Raw genomic sequence first — 17080 nt, forward strand, 5'->3', positions numbered from 1 at the left:
CGGTGATTAGATCCAGCTCGCTGGAGCCCGGGTCTGAACAACTTGAAGACCACACGAGGTGGAAAGGTTCGAGATAGGTTCTGGGCTTCAGCTCACCTGTCCTCCGAGCTGGAGCTCGTTATTAAAGGCCTCTGCCACCATTTCTTGTGTGTGTGTGTGTGTGTGTGTGTGTGTGTGTGTGTGTGTGTGTGTGTGTGTGTGTGTGTGTGTGTGTGTGTGTGTGTGTGTGTGTGTGTGTGTGTACATGTGTCCGTGGGCCCATCTAATAAGTAGGAACTGCTGTTCAGTGCAAGTGATTGTACATAATAAGTAGATGGTTGTAGCTCTTTTGTCGTGCTTTTGTTGCTTGTATAATTGCATACGTGTTTTGCCTTGTTTAATTGCATACGTGCTTTATTATAATAAATGTCCTTGTGTGAATGTAAACCTGTTCGTTGCGTCCATTCCCTCATTGAACTGCCCCATCTTGCACTCGGAATATAGTTGGTTTTTCAATAGCCGGCAAAGTGATGGGGTCCAATGGGACTGCACGATAATACCCCGCTCAGTTATCCCAAAACGAAGCGAGCTGCTTAAGCGGCTCGTTTCCAAGCAGTCCCATTGAGGTACAATCTCTCGGTAACCTACCCGCGTGAATAATTAGGTAAATCGAAGATTTGGCGATCGGACCCTGTAGCGCGGGTAGAGTGCGGACAAGGTTGTGGTGTGGTTAAAAACACACCCGTGGCTGGTTTCCGGTGTTGATCCGGAAAGCCGCGACTGGATTCTCCGTTCGGTGGGCGAAGCGACCGCTATTGGTTAGATGCGGTCGTTCGCACGCCGGGCGGGCGGGAATTCTACAACTATATATATATATATATATATATATATATATATATATATATATATATATATATATATATATATATATATATATATATATATATGTACATACAAGATTAGAGTTTTAGTAATATATAGATAGATTGTGCTCAGAAATGTAAAGCAAGATTTCAAAGGACCCTCCCCTTGTACTTATTCTCTAGACCATGCAGGGTAAGGTGTTCTATGAAGTCGCTAGTTTCCAGTTATTTCCACTCGTGTCACTCGTTATTTCCATTCATTTTATTCATTATTTCCTCACATTCCACTTGGTTTTTCCACTCGTTCCACTCATCAAATGAACTCGTTGTATCCATTTGTGTTGCGTGAAAAATCATAAACATTTAATTTGATATGCACACCGCGTGTGATGTGGCACATCTGGTTTACCACAGTTTTGCAGAATTTTGCTGATGCAATGTGAATGACCGATACCAGCGAGCAATTTTTCAGCATTGGTCACTGGTATGAATTTGGGTCAGTGGGAAATGCCACCATTTTTCCAGTATTTTGTGTGAAAATGGATTTAGATTGACTGATCAGCACAGTTGGTCATGCACTTACTACTGAGCTGCCTGATACTGGATTCGACCTCTGAAAGGATATGATTTATTTGATTATTTTTGTGAACTGCACAGCTGATGAGGAAACCATACTGGAATCCCACAGGTTATGGGCTCATTTCTGACTGAAGATGGCAGTTACTTTGGGTTTGGATGAAAATTTTTTGAAACCCCAGACAGTTTCAGGAGAATTCGCAAGTTATTTTTGGGTAAAAACCCAGCTGGCTCATTAACGAGCTTCAGGAGGAGATAATCTGCCCTCCCCTCCTGGTCTGGTCTCCATTTATACCAGTCCACCATGTGGTTGATGCTTCATAGATTTAGGGAAACTGTAATGGGTAGTGAAATAAATCTACTATAAATGGATGAGGGGTGTGTGTGTCGTGCCGTGCCGTGCCGTGCTGTGCCGTGTGCGTGTGTGTGTGTGTGTGTGTGTCAAACTTTTTGTGATCATTAATTGCGTACATCTATTCATTAATTTTGCACGATTGGAATGTACCTTTTGACCCTTCACAATGCTGAGACTCCTTCGACATTTGAAGACCCCCCCAAGACCCTTAAGACCCCTAACGCTGAAGTCCCAGAGGACCCAAAAGACCCCAAGAACCCCCCCAAAAAACCGAAGACCCAGATAATCCAAAAGACCCCGAGGCCCCAAAAGATCCTGAGGACCCAAAAGACCCCAAAAAGGACCCAAAAGACCCAAGACATCCAGAAGATCCTGAGGGCCCAAAAGACCCTGAGGACCCAAAAGACTCCAAAAGTCCCAGAGGACCCAAAATAATCTGAAGACCCAAAAGACTCAGAAAATCAAAAGACCCAGATAACCCAAAAAGCCCTGAAGACCCCAAAAACTCAAAAGACCCAAAAGTTCCTGAGGACCAAAAATATCCAAAATACCCAAAATACTCAGAAGACCAAAAATACTCTGAGGACCCAAAAGACCCAGAAGACCCCGAGGAACTAAAAAAACACAAAAGACCCCAAGGACCCTAAAGACACCGAGGACCCAGAGGACCCAAAAGACCCCAAATATCCAAAAGACCCAAAATACCCCAAAAGACCCAGAGGACCCAAAATACCAAAAAGTCCCTAAAGACCCAAAAAGACACAGATGACCCAAAATTTCCTGAGGACCCAAAAGACCCTGAAGACACAAAAGTCCCAGAGGACCCAAAAGATCCAGAGGACCCAAAAGACCCCTAAGACCCTTTAAGACGCTACTATAAATGGATGAGGTGTGTGTGTGGAGGGGGGGGGGAGAGGGCATGTTTTTTGTGGAATTCCACTGGAGCATTCTGATGTGGAATGTGATACACCAAGATGATCGTCATGATCTCCTGAGTTGATTAGGCTTAATTAACGACAAAAATATCCGTTCGGATTCCTCTGTTTTTAATACACGCCATGTCAAGGTATATAAAGCAACTCAATATATCCTTCTACCATGGCATGGCATTCTAATCACAAAATATAGAACAAAAACAATGATAACATTGTAACAAAGCATATATTAATTGATACTTATAATATTTACAACAATAATAAGAATAGTAGTATAATATGGCATTAAAAATAATAAACATATACAATCCCCACGTTGGCCACAATCACATCTGGGCTAATGGTGAAAGGCAACTTAATGCTGAAGCAGTACAGCAGGCAGGTATGCAACAAGGCTGTGAAGACCAATGAAAATTTGGTCCATCGGACCAATGGGCCCACTAGTCTTTGGAAAAGGACCAAAAATACCCGAAGGGAATACTGTACTGTATAATTAAATGAATAAAAGGAGTTCGGCTTTGTTCCTGTAACATGGCCCATGAGACCTTGTTAATGAATTTAAATTTATATGAACTTTTATCTCAAATAATTTATGTCTCGTCCGTCAGTTAACTAATTGGGTTAAGATAGTAAAGTTAAAATAAACTGATAGATTATGTGAAATAGATCGATTAATTATTTAGATAATGAATGAAGTGTTGATATAGCTTGATGGACCAAATACCTTTTTCTGTGTCTAAACTGTATTACATTAACTAAATGAAGTATTTACGGGTTATGTATAATTATGAACACTAGTGCAGTCATATTTTGTTCTAGTAATGTATAGTCATTTTATTTTTCAAGTTTAGTGATCCTCCCTGTCGATTCCAGTATGTTTACATTTTGTGCTCTCCTTGCTGAGAACCTCCTATCCAGGCTTCCTTGCCGACCATTTTAATCCAAATGTGTTAATCCACAGAGTTGCATGAATTTGTACTTCTTCATTGCAGTGGCAGAGAAAAACCTAGTGTTTCCTCTTATGAAAAGAAGAGAGAAAAGAACGTGAAAAATTTTTAAAGAAGAACAAAATATTTGACTTTTAATGGGTTTGGGAATTTTCTTTTCAGAAGGCAGCTTTATCATTAAAAAGCCCCTGAAGCACTATATTACCCGATGATCGATTCAATCAAAGGAATAAGCCATGCCTGTTGAACAAAGCCCTCAGCAGATTGTATCACTGAAAAGGTGTATGAGGTCGGTATGGTTTGGTTAGGTCTCTATTGCAGGAATTTTTTTTTATCTGCAGCTGTTGTAAAACATGGTTGCTATTTTAACTTTACTATACTGTTTTCAATTTACATATACACTTGTATCATATGATATATATATATATATATATATATATATATATATATATATATATATATATATATATATATTCTTCTTCTTCTTTCGGCTGCTCCGGTTAGGGGTCGCCACAGCGGATCATCCATATGATCCGCATCGTGATTTGGCACATGTTTTACGTCGGATGCCCTTCCTGACGCAACCCTGGTCGCCTCTTACGACACAGGGATATGGTACACCTATTTTAACCGGGGTATACACTGGCCCAGTATACTGGTACTCATTTCGCCGACCTCGGAGGGATGACAGGCTGAGTAAACCCCCTGGTGTATTAATTCAGTGGCCCAACGGGGCTTGAACTCAGGACCTTTTGGATCCCAAGCCGCTGCCCTAACCACTGCGCCAACACCAGGCATATATATATATATTTATTTATATTATATTATATTATATTATATTATATTATATTATATTATATTATATTATATTATATTATATTATATTATATTATATATATTGTTGCGAATTCGCGCCTGCCGGCGTGCGATCGACCGCGTGTCGCCAAAAGCGGCCGCCTCGCCCACCGGAACGGACATTTCAGTCGTGACCCTCCGGGAACTACCGCCCGGAGCCAGTCACGGGTAGGGGTTTAACCTCACCACAACTCAGTCCGCATTCTACCCACGCGAAATAGGGTCCGATCGCCGAGTGGTCGATTTACCTAAGGACTCGCGTGAGTAGCGTACCGAGGAGTTGTACCACGCCACAGGCCGACTCCGGACACGAACCACTTAAGCGGTTCGTTCCATATTACAGGGATAACCGAGCGGAGTTATCGTCGGCCTTGACGGTTCCGATTAATTACCGGGATGTTGAAACCCACTACGAATCCCTTACGTGATGCAAGATGGAGATTCAATAAAAGGAAGGAGACGAAGCAAAGCGGGAAACAGTTCAACAAGCAATGCACATTTATTACGGAAACACGGAAGGCACATATATTATAGTCAAGACAAGATGCAACAAAAGCAAATGCAATATGACCGAATAAAAGGGCAATTATTTACAACACTTATACAGTTCTACTTGTCGGGACTCGGCGCCACATCACTCATACAAAAAGCAAAGGAAAGAAAGCCACCCTCACAGGCAAGGAGGCAGACAGGTCCATGGACCAAATGTGCGTGGATCCTGGAGGAGCGGCCAGGTCCACGAGACCGAGAAGGTCTTACCCGAATCCTCGTGGCGTGATGGCAGGCAAGCCGCAATGTTCACGCAGCTGCGCCCCAACTCCGTGCCCCTGGCGTGGTGGGCGAGCCCTTTCCGGCGTGCTCCGTGCAAGCAGTTTTGTTGGCACCAGGTTTAGGGTGGGGGAGGAACGGGGCCCCCCGGCAATATCTCAGCGCGGATGGGGGGGGGGGAATTGCTGATGCTCAGGGAGAGGGGAATGGCTGGCTGGCTTGGACCCCGTGATGAGACGAGCGACCCCCACACCGCAACCTCGTTGCCGACCGCCGTCTTCACTTGACTCGAACTTGAACTCTTCACTTGCCAGCTACAAACCAGCCGCCTGCAACTCAACCGCGCGAACTCCACGAGTCGCCTTATGCTCGCGTCTTTATAGGCCACAGGAGGCGCCTATGTGCAAATTTCAGGATCAAAACGCGATTGGAGGCGGGGCCACGCCACCCTCTGTTCAGACATTGGCGTCGCAAAAAGGGGGCGTGAAGCCTTTTTGATCCGAATTCCTCTCGTAAAGAATCCACGTTCATCGCACTTGGAGGCGGGGCCATACCGCCCGACGCTCGCCCATTGGACGGAGAAAAAGGGGGCGTGAAGCCTTCCTTATCCGACTTTCACCCTCGGAAAGGCCGTCATTCGCGCTCGCGGCTCGATGCGTTCAGCACCAATCGCCGGACGGGCCCTGGACAGCACGACGTTTGGTGTTGACTGGTGGTGTGGTCGATGGTTGGAGAAGGAGATAGGTGAAGGTGGTGGGGGGTTTGCTGTGGTGGTTTGGTGGTTGGCGGGCATCGTTTGGGAATGGCGGTGAAGCGATGTTTGCGGGATGGCGTTGTGGAGGTAAAGCTAGTGGCTGTTTGCGTTTTTGGTGGCTTAATGGTCGAAAATAACAATAGAGAAAGAACAATGGCTAACTCAAAGCATCGCAGCCCGGATGAATCACACATATTCCCTCTATACAACGGGTTTGGGCTAACTACACATGAACTTACCGATATAGCTCACCTGAGGACTCTTTATGGTGTAATGCGAATTTCCACAACCGTTACAATATATATATATATATATATATATATATATATATATATATATATATATATATATATATATATATATATATAAATACCTGTATATATGTATACCTGTATATATGTATACCTGTATATATATGTATATATGGATGTATGTATATGTATGTATATCTGTATATATATTGTTATACTTTCCACCCCGCCGGCGTGCGAGCGACCGATTTTAGCTAATCGCGGCCACGTACCCACCGGACGTGGCAAACCTAGTCGCTGCTTTCGGATCAACACCGAAATCCAGCCACGGGTGTGTCTTTAATCGCACCGAAAATCAACCAACTATTCTGTCCGCGCGTGACGGGGTCCGATCGCCGAATTGTCGATTTACCAAAGTATGCGCGCAGACAGAAATACCGGGGATTTACACCTCGACGGGACCTGCTTGGAAACGAGCCGCTAAGCAGCTCGTTCCGTTTGCGATTGCCGAGCGGATTATCGCCATGCCCGTCGGACCCGATTCTATTATCGGCTATAAAAAGCCAGCTAATATTCCGAACTTAACTATGGCAGTTCAATTGAGGGAAGAGGACGCAACGAGCAGGTCAACATTCACACAATGACATTTATTCATTACACAGTACACACGTATGCAATCAAACACGTATGCAATCATGCACATATACAATCAAAGCAATTATTGCAATTGGGGTAAGGGACAGGACATGAGTAACAAAGCCTACAGCCATTTGTCTATTAATTACGTACACTTATAACAGTTCTACTTAAGGATACGGCGCCAGGACACTCATACAAAGAAAAACCCTAGGAAAGGAAAGGGCAAGAACTGGACCTCGTGGGTCTTTATAGTTCACGGAGCTGTGAAGACCGCAAGAGCTCCGAGAGGCCGGGCTGGTTACCTGTCCCCCTCGTGGTGACTCGCTGAGCGACCCTCGACGTATCGTCGGGAACACGGCAGCTCGGTTGGTCCAGGCCCCGCCGTGCGGCCTTGGTCGATCGGACTAGCCGACGCCGCCTCAGAGGAACGAATGGGCCTTTGCTCTTTTGAGAGTTGATGCTCTGTTAAGAGCACGTCTGTTCCTCAGCGTTGGTGACCTCTCTCCGGCTTTCTCCAAATGAACCCGCAGTTCTGCGCGGCACAGCAGGCTGGCTGCGCTCCGACTGCCCTTCGCTGGACTCGCTCCTTGGCTTCAAGCTCCAGCCTCCTCGGCTCTCTCTGACTGAACTTCACGGCGCATCCAGATCTCCACCTACAGCAGCTCCCCGACCGACCGCAGGCAAAACCTCAACTCCTCAACTGACTCACTTGGCGTTCCAGCGCGCCTTTTTATGGGGTCCGTGGGTGAGGTCTGATGCTTGACCTCTCACCCTTCACCCCTCGCTGGCTCCGCCCCTTTTGATCTTTTGATCCAATTTCGACGTGAAGCTCGGAGAGAGCGGACGTGGTAGAAATCATCAATCACGCGGACGTTGCAGAGATCATCGGCCCTCGCCCCAACTAGGGAGTCCCCGCGTCTGGTGGCAGAGATGTTGTTCGTTCAGAACGCTGTTGCCGGTAACAAGATGGCGGCGTTCGTGAAGATGAAGGTGAGGCGATGTTTGTTGTGGCGTACGTGGTGAGGAGATGTCATGGTTGTCGTTGTGGAGATGGTTGATGAGAGCGATGTTTTCGTTGTGGAGAGGTTTGATGAGATGCTGTTGAGGAGATGGTGAGGAGATGTCATGGTTGGCGTTGTGGAGATGTGGTTGTTCCAAAATAATGATAGCAAAAGAATAATGGCTGCCTCAAAGATCACAGCCCAGTTACACGAATAAAATCCCTTTAAACATCGGTGGGGAAATCTAATCTGAACACGCACTTATCGACAGAACTGATCTCTGGGGAACCCGTATGGTGTTCTGTGAATTTCCACAACCGTAACTATATATATATATATATATATATATATATATATATATATATATATATATATATATATATATGTATATATATATATATATGTATATATATATATATATATATATATATATATATATATATATATATATATATATATATATATATATATATATATATATATATATATATATATATATATATATATATATATATATATATATATATATATATATATATATATATATATATATATATATATATATATATATATATATATATATATATATATGCCATTCTCACTCTCACTCTCACTCTCACTCACTCTCTCGCTTTGTTCTTTATGAATGGCCACATCTTTTAAGTTCCAAACTCCAAACTCGAGGTACAAATACAACGATGTGTAAGGGGTAACATTGACTATGTGGCCATGCGGGGGGGGGGGGAGGTGAGGGAATGTGGGGGTGGGGGGGGGGAACATATATGCTCGATGTAAATGTGTAGTGCCATCATGTGCTGGCAGAGGGAATTACAATTTACCTTTTTACCTGAGCAATGCTGAGGTGAAAGCACTCTTTGCATTGGTAAGTTTGTCCTTCTCTTCCCCCCCCCCTCCAAAAAAAAAAACAACCAGAGGGGCCTATCAAAGCCTGTGGTCGTGTGTGAGCCATTTCTAGTCGGAATGGACATCTGGATAGGTTGGGGATAAAGGGGGGAGCAGGACGTGAGGACAGGGACGGGGAGGGGGTTGCGTGAGTGTTTGTTTCAAGCACTCTATGCACGGGTAAATTTGCCTTCCTTCTCCTTCTCACCCAAATTTTTTGGCAAACACGGTGATGATTTGGTCCATCAGCGAAGCGCTGGGTTGGCTTTGCTCGTAATTTTGACACAAAGACGTTTTTCCCACCAATTTCGAACTAAATTCTACTGCGACAGATTTGAAACAAACAGGGAAGAACAGAAACGGAATCAGCCTGAGACTAGGTCTGTCATTTTGTGATTATTTGATGCCTCCACAGCTGAACAGCACAAAACGTGACATGTTCTATCTATATTTATATATTATATGTTACAAAACCTACAAATGTTTTACAAATGATGCTATGATCATATACGTCAGCTCAAATTGCAGTCCACAATAGTTCAGTCAAGGCGTTTTGCAAAACAGCTGCCCTTCGTTTTTCTCTCTTCCTATTCAAGTCTCAAAATGGCAGTCATACTTTGTTAGGTTTAGTCATGTCAAACTTCCCCTCAATCCTGCCCTGCTCCTCTACTTCTTCCTCTTTTTCTTCTTATTCAATGGCCACAATTATTCCCACATTCTTGTGGGGTTGGCCAGGGAGAGTGGGGAAGCTTGGCCCAAGTCTTTCACGAACTGGCTGACCATATGGAGACTAAGGTTTGACTCAGATACAGAATTAAATTTGGAATTTGACCATGGTGCCAGCAATAGCTCACCTACTCTTCGCAAAGGATGCCATGTGATCTTTAACATCCATGAACTAATGCTAGCAGATGGGACACCTGTTTAACATCCATCCAAGAAACGGCACACACATTGGCAAATTTCCCTGCTTGTGATACATCGGGATGACATGTCTTAGTTCGGTCGAGATTCAAACCCAGTCTAGACAGCCGAGAGGTGAGTGTGCATACCTCGAGACCATCCTGCCAGCCCTCTGCTCCTTCTCTACTAATCTCTGGCTATTCTAATCATGACATTGTCAAAGCATTTGTCTCCTTGACAAGCCAAGAGAGCTACAAAAGTGCTGATGTGCATCGCAGTTTAGCAAGGCAGATTGGTCTCATGTTATATTTGCTATTTCTCTCATAGAGTGACCTTTTAACACGACAGCTCCTGACATCAATAGTTCCTGCAATTCCTTCCTCGGTAGACTGCTTTCTCTCCTTCACGGGTCACTTCTTCATGCTTCCAACTGTCCTTTTCAACATTCCGACCATATTACTGGTCGGAAGCTTGGCACTGAGGCAATCGCAATCGCAACGGAGGCAATCGCAAAAATGCACCTTGCCCTCTCCGCTTAGAATTCAAACCCAACTCATTTGAGCCGAAAGCCCTGATAGTAAGAGCTGTTCCTGTTCAGCTGATACCTTGTCATGCACTGAACACTGTGGCAGCGTAGAGTTCCAAAATGTTACTGTGACATTTCCTGAACAATGTCTGCAGAATGATGCCAATGAGAGTCATTCTGATGAGGACTTTTGAGATTATGCTTGTGGCTTTGCAGGTTGGATTATCATCTCATTTGCATGCTTTTGACCATTTATTACTGTACTTCACCATACCGATTAAGTGTACAGGTGTTGTTCACTTGGATGGAGTGTGTTTGAATAATATAACTCTTAAAGGGCAATGAGAGTAGTCCGCCTTTTGACTATTCACCATTCAACTAATTCCATGATGATTCAACTGATGCTGTGATGCCACATTGAGGCCAGATGAGGGGCCACTGTGCGTAATTTGGAGGTCCACTGACAATATGAATGAGCAACTCTTGTATTTGTTATAGGCATTTTTCAACACGATCAGATTCCTGATTCCCATTAGACTACGAGCGCAGTCTAAACTGCTAAGGATGAAAGTTCTGCACGACTGACTGGTCACGGGTCACCACCCACAAGAATTGCGCAATCTTTCACACTCATCATTTTGACACCCATCATAAGTCTTCTTCACAATGTGTTACAGGGCTGAAAATAGTGGACTTCCAACAACTAATAACCGACTTGAAAGTTATCTAGCATAAGGTGGCATGAGTCTCATAATCTGGCAGATATACCTTTTTTGTAACCTGATCACCAAGCTGTTGGCACCGAAAAACAAAATGTTTTTAATTATTACAATTTTTTTTTTCATTTTGCACTGATAACTCTTTTCAGAATTAGTTATTACTTCATTCCCCCAGAATTGACGCATGTATTTTATATTACGAGCAAAGTACCCGCCCTTTGGGCAATCTTTTTCCAAGCATGCAACACATTCTTCTGACGCATACTTTTACTTGGGAGGTGTATAGGCAACTGACTGCTCTGGATAGGCAAAAAGAAAATGCATGAAGTTATGTGCATGAAGCAAAAACACCTAATGCTTATAATTCAAAACACCTCACTACACTGGAAAACATGGGGACAGGAATAGTGTGCTGTAAATGGTGAAGCCTTGTAATACCCTCCTCTACCTGGAGGCAGCGCTACACGATACACATTTACGTCGAGAATTTGTGTCCCCCACTTCCCCCACCCCAAAACAACTGACAAAGATAAAAACACCCCGATACATTAATTGGGGTCATGCTGATCCTATGAAGCAATTCTGGATGTAATTGGCCCAGAATTTTAGGAGTGGCACGACAAACAAGCAAACCCACACACACACACACAAACACCAGTCCGTGAATTCCAATGAGGATGACTTGTAATACCCCCCCCCCTCCCACCGGGAGCAGCAGTTTGCCAAATTTATATTTGCATCAGGAGAATTGGGGTCCTTTCCCCCATTCTACACCTCTAGAACTATGAATTATTTTTACCACCCAAAATACTGAGTACAACCACCAGTTTTCAACTCCATCAGTTTTACATCTATACCGATTACCAAGTAGTTCTACGGTGGTTACCATAAAAATCGTATTCTTAGCCACTTTTTGACTCGAGGGCCCATGGCCTATAAGGTTCTCCTTGCTGAATCTCGCTGATTGTTATTATTTTCTCCATTCCTTTTTCTTTGACCTACTCTTTGTTCACATCTGCCCATGCTCCACAAAATAAAGCCCTGGTCATTGGCTCAATATGATCATGATGATAATGTCAGAGCTGTTAGCAGTCAGGAGGTCACAATTTTTTTTGGGGGGGTGAGGGTTGGAAATCACTTAAAACATGTAGAAATGCAAAAAAAAATTCTCTATTTTTTTTTGGGTGGGGGTAACAATTTTTTTTTGGGGGGGAGGGTTGGAAATCACTTAAAACATGTAGAAATGCAAAAAAAAAATTCTCTATTTTTGGGGGGTGGAGGGGTAAAAAAAATTTTTGGGGGGGGATTGAAAATCACTTAAAATATGTAGAAATGCAAAAAAAAAAATTTCTCGAACAATTTTTTTTGGGGGGTAACAATTTTTTTGGGGGGTGGGTTGGACATCACTTAAAACATGCAGAAATGCCAAAAAAATTCTCTATTTTTTGGGGGGGAGGGTAAAAAAATATTGGGGGGGTGGGTTGGAAATCACTTAAAACATGTAGAAATGCAAACAAAAAAAAAATTTTCTCTATTTTTTGGGGGGAGGGGTAAAAAAAAATTGGGGGGGGGGTTGGAAATCACTTAAAACATGTAGAAATGCAAAAAAAAAAATTTCTCTAATAATTTTTTTTGGGGGGAGGGACCAAGTCCAAAATTTAATGGCATGATCCTTGGACCATACCTAACCCCTCCACCAAGTTTCATCGAAATCCGTCGAGGAGTTTTTCCATAATACTGTTCACAAACAAACAAACAAACAAACAAACAGAAAGGGGTGAAAACTAACCTCCATCCATCTTCGAAGATGGCGGAGGTTAATGAGTGGGCCTTCCCAAAATCACATGCAAGATGATTGGTATGACCCTACCTTTCACTGTACCAAATGGTGGCTTTATTCATTTTAAATTCCTTTGAGATAGTACTTAAAAGCATACATGTTGCAGTTTAGCATCCTACCATTGAGGGGTTTTTTTGCTTTCTTTGTTAAAAAAGGTAATCTTGTTTCCTTTGTTTTGCTCCTCTGGTTATCCAGTCATTGGTGTTAGTTCTGCGTAACTCGTTGTTGAGCCGAGCTGTTGGCTTTATGGTGAAGGTGGCTGGCTGAAGATCTTAGGGTCCTGAGTTTGAGCCCAATTGTGGTGTTAAAATAACAACAGGTGGGTTGACTCAACTTATCATCTTTCTGAGGTCGGCAAAATGAGTACGAGCTTACTGGGATGAATGAGCCATTTGAGTATCCGGTGTGGGAGTGGCGACCCGTCCAAGATTGTGCCTTCTAATCAAGGAAAATCTCCATTGGCAGCCCTATGCGTCTGAATAAGCGAAAGGAGTACTTCTTCTTCTTGTTGTTGTTGTTTATTGTTGTAAAGATTTTGGTATTTTTGTGATGAATGCTGTAAACTCAGAGGCAAGGATTTTGAATTTCGTTTGGATAATAATTCACAGTTGTGTTCTTCTGAAATACCATGTTGTCTTTCACGTCCACAAACAACAGAAAAGGTAACACGGAACAATCTGCTTCTTCTCTCCCCGAGAAGAAAGATGTATTTTAGGATGCACCGCTCTCTGAGAAGCAACAGGGCAAGATATTTTGTTGTTTGATACGGGAATCATTCATCCATTGTAGTGAGGAATACATTCCAGATTCGACAACTCGTATTGAGGAGCTTCCCTTATATTTTGAGTCAACCTGGCCACACCGTGTGAGTGATAATTGTTATTTTTTTTTAAATCCTTTCCCTTGGGTTTATTTCCTTTGTCATGAAATTATCACTTTTGAAAATGGGAAAAGAGTTCGGCAGGATGGAACACACTTACCTTTGAGCTGTTGAGTCAGGTTTTAATTCCTGACCTGACAATAAACTGCCATTGTGGTGCTTCACAGGTAGGCCGATGCATCACAAAGCAATGCTGGCAGATGGGACACTCAGGTCAATATCCATTTCTCGGCTGGATGTTGACCTGGGTGTCCCATATGCTAGCATTCGTTGGTAGACGTTAAATATCCCAAGGTGTCTTTTGTGAAGAGCAGGCAAGTTATCGCCGGCATACTGAACAAATTAATAATACCTGTACCTTCAGTCAAATGCCAGTCCTAGTTCGCCAGTTCATCAAAGATTTAGGGCAAAACCCGTCCCCACCCAGTGCCACCATAAGGTGGAAATAATTGGGGCCTTAAAAGACGAAGAAGAAGGAAGAAGTAGTAGTCTTATCAGTGAAAATATCAAAACACAAGCACAGATATTGCATTATATTCCTCTCCACCTTGTTATTGCCTCTTAAGATTAATTAATGGTCAATGTACAGGTTGGGGGGCAGATTTAAGGTGCAGCTTCGAGTTACTAGGATTACTGCTGTCTGTTGTACTGAAAACACGAACTACAGTATTTCCTTAACCTTTGTGCTTCATGAAGATAGAGTTCAGTTTGGAGGAAGATGTCATCAAAGTCAAAATGAATAGTAAAATATGAGATTATTTATGATTCATATCGATGCTACCACTCCAACTTCCATTTTCTTCCCACCCCCCTTAAGCATTTTGGCTAGGTAATATGTATATGTCCCCCGAGTTGTTGATAAATTGCATTCATGGAGCACACACAGTTTCCTATAACATTTTGTTGAAAGAAGAATAATGACTGCTGTAACCACAGAGCAATTTTTCATCAAAGAAACTCGACAAAGAAGGAAAACACACATTGCATGAGAGGAGCACGACGTTTTATATTCAGACCCAGCTTGGGAAGCCAAACACCCCCCTTCTCCTTCCCAATCCCCCTTTCCTCCAATATCCTCCCCTTCCCAACCAACTACATTCCGACATGCCATTATCACATCCTTTCTATTCAAACTTTTTAATTCGAGCTCTCGTTCAATTTGTTACGTTTTCATTGCTGATGGAACTCCAACAATGCGCTTCTGGTATCCCAGCAGTGTATATATATATATATATATATATATATATATATATATATATATATATATATATATATATATATATATATATATATATATATATATATATATATATATATATATCAGTAACTCAGCTGGCTGTTTTCTTTGATCGCTGTCATCGAGGATTTGGTTATGCAAATATATGATTTTATTTTTCTTCATTTTATTCGTTTCTTCACATACAAACGGCTCGGCAGGTTCTCAATGCAAGTAGATAGGTAGTTCGATGAGTGGATAGTGTCAGACAGATGGTACAAAGTAACAGCGCTCCAGTGTCAGGAAGCAATTTGCATTGGGATTTGGACAGGGCCTTATTGGGTGGGATTTGAAAGAGCTCACAAGTGACAAACCTTTTAGATTCAGACTTTGGGGATAAAGCGTAAACGGCTTTTCGCACTCCATTTTACAACCTATTTTTTTTTTTTTTACTAGTTTCTTCCTTTTTCCAAATAATTTGCTGGAGACCAGCCGAGAGCCACATTCTATAAGGTAAGGAAAGCCATGATGTTGCATCTTATATGCAAATACCAAATCGCATTCCGATTGGTATTAAGAGTAATCGTACAGCAGAATGTGTAAAGCTGTAAACATTATCTGGGAAATTTAGTAACATGTTGGCATTTTTAACAATGCCTTATTGACGTGACATCTGTTTTATGTGCACTGTATAAAGTTGAACGAGCAACAATTTTAAATGCCTTGTATGAACTGTTTAACTCTGATGAAGAAAGCTTAACCCAATTCGAGAGATGTCAAAGACTGGGTGTTGATGTAAGCTTTTGCAATGCACACTGGTTGTGGGGCTGTGATAGGAGCATAAATGTAGGAAGAGGATATTTGGTTTGCCACATTTGTTTTGCTGTCTGTGCTTGATTAACTTGTTCTATTCCTTAAACCCAGAGCCACCCCCTAAAGCTTCATCCAGACTATAATTGATAACGGACAAAATGAGAATGTCAGTTATAACTCACATGTTTGAAGGATAGTATAGATGAAAAAAAAAAACTGTGGGTTTATGAATGGCAGTTGCAACTGAGATAATTTTGATTAAAAAAAAAAATTCCATCACTTTCGAGCGCTTTCGAGAGCCAATGGGAGTGGAGCAGAGAATATGCCAAAAAAACCACAAGGTTGCTTCAAGCCATGATGGAAGCGGAAGTCAATCTCTCAAATGAGTAGAGCACTTATCAAATGGGTTTTGCTTTTTCTAAAAGGTAATCAAATATTTCAGGAGAGACATTCGTATTTGGTGAAGTGTTTCAGTTCTCCCTCGCACACTTCCTCAAATATTTGACTCTAACCCCCTCTTTTAGTCCATCTCTCGAGCAATTGTCTTGTTCAAGTTTTTTTTCTTCATGGAGATTGTTCTTTCACAACCCACAAGTGCTGTAATTATAGCCAATATGGCACATTTTCGAAGTTAGGGTATTTTGAACAATCCCACATTCCCAGGCAAAAATTCCCAGGCATTCCCTTCATGTTGTAATTCTCTGAAACCTGTAGTAGGACCTGTTATAGTATAGTATATTAAAGTATAGTATATTAAAGTACTACTCTCATATACTATAGTTCTAACTGTAGCATTTTTGTCTGGGGTACAGAAATCTCACATAAATAACAGAGCGAAACTGAAATAGATAACCGAAACAGTTTAGATCACTGTGCCACTAGCTAGTTACAACTGGCATTCTCAGTTTGTCAGTTATGAATGATAGTTTGGATGAGGCTTAGAGTGACGTGCATTGTTTTAGATCAAACTGGGACAGTCAGCATTATTTGGTCTCCTCTCCATTTAAGTTTGCACAGATGATGGGGGAGAACCCTCCATGTTGACTGGTATTTTTTTGCCCTTATTGGATGGAACTGGGGCTTTTCAACACTGGCTAGGTTCCACTTCCAACTGAGCTCGTTGGCGTTATTCAGCCTAATGATAATTTGTGAAGCCTTTCTGACTTCAATGATGGCTGAAACACTTTACTCAAATCGATTATTGTTGGTGGATTTCCCCGAAGCACTTTTAACGTATCGGGTCAATCCATTGAAAAGCCAGGTGATGATCCTTCGCCCACCCCAATTGATAGTTATTTAAAGTATGTGTGACAACAATGAGCTGTCACATTTTCGGCGATGTCACGAAATTGCATCA

At 42.3% G+C, this 17080-nt stretch overlaps 1 protein-coding gene across 12 annotated transcripts in view; it reads left to right on the forward strand.

Annotated features, from left to right (window-relative positions):
- The window catches only part of LOC147011974 (regulator of G protein signaling 7-like), a 184594-nt gene that overhangs the window by 67068 nt on the left and 100446 nt on the right, over positions 1 to 17080 (forward strand). The window contains exon 1 of one of the 12 annotated variants that reach the window (XM_085857916.1): positions 13111 to 13133. The exons of 10 other annotated variants lie outside the window; for them this stretch is intronic. The gene's annotated coding sequence lies outside the window, so the exon portion shown is untranslated. Of the gene's footprint in view, positions 1 to 13110; positions 13134 to 17080 lie in introns of those variants that run through there. One more of the 12 variants, XM_085857918.1, reaches the window with a different exon arrangement.

Source organism: Eptatretus burgeri, chromosome 15 (assembly GCF_056783735.1).
Source record: "Eptatretus burgeri isolate ZD-2024b chromosome 15, Ebu_testis_v1, whole genome shotgun sequence".
NCBI classification, from domain to species: Eukaryota; Metazoa; Chordata; class Myxini; order Myxiniformes; family Myxinidae; genus Eptatretus; species Eptatretus burgeri.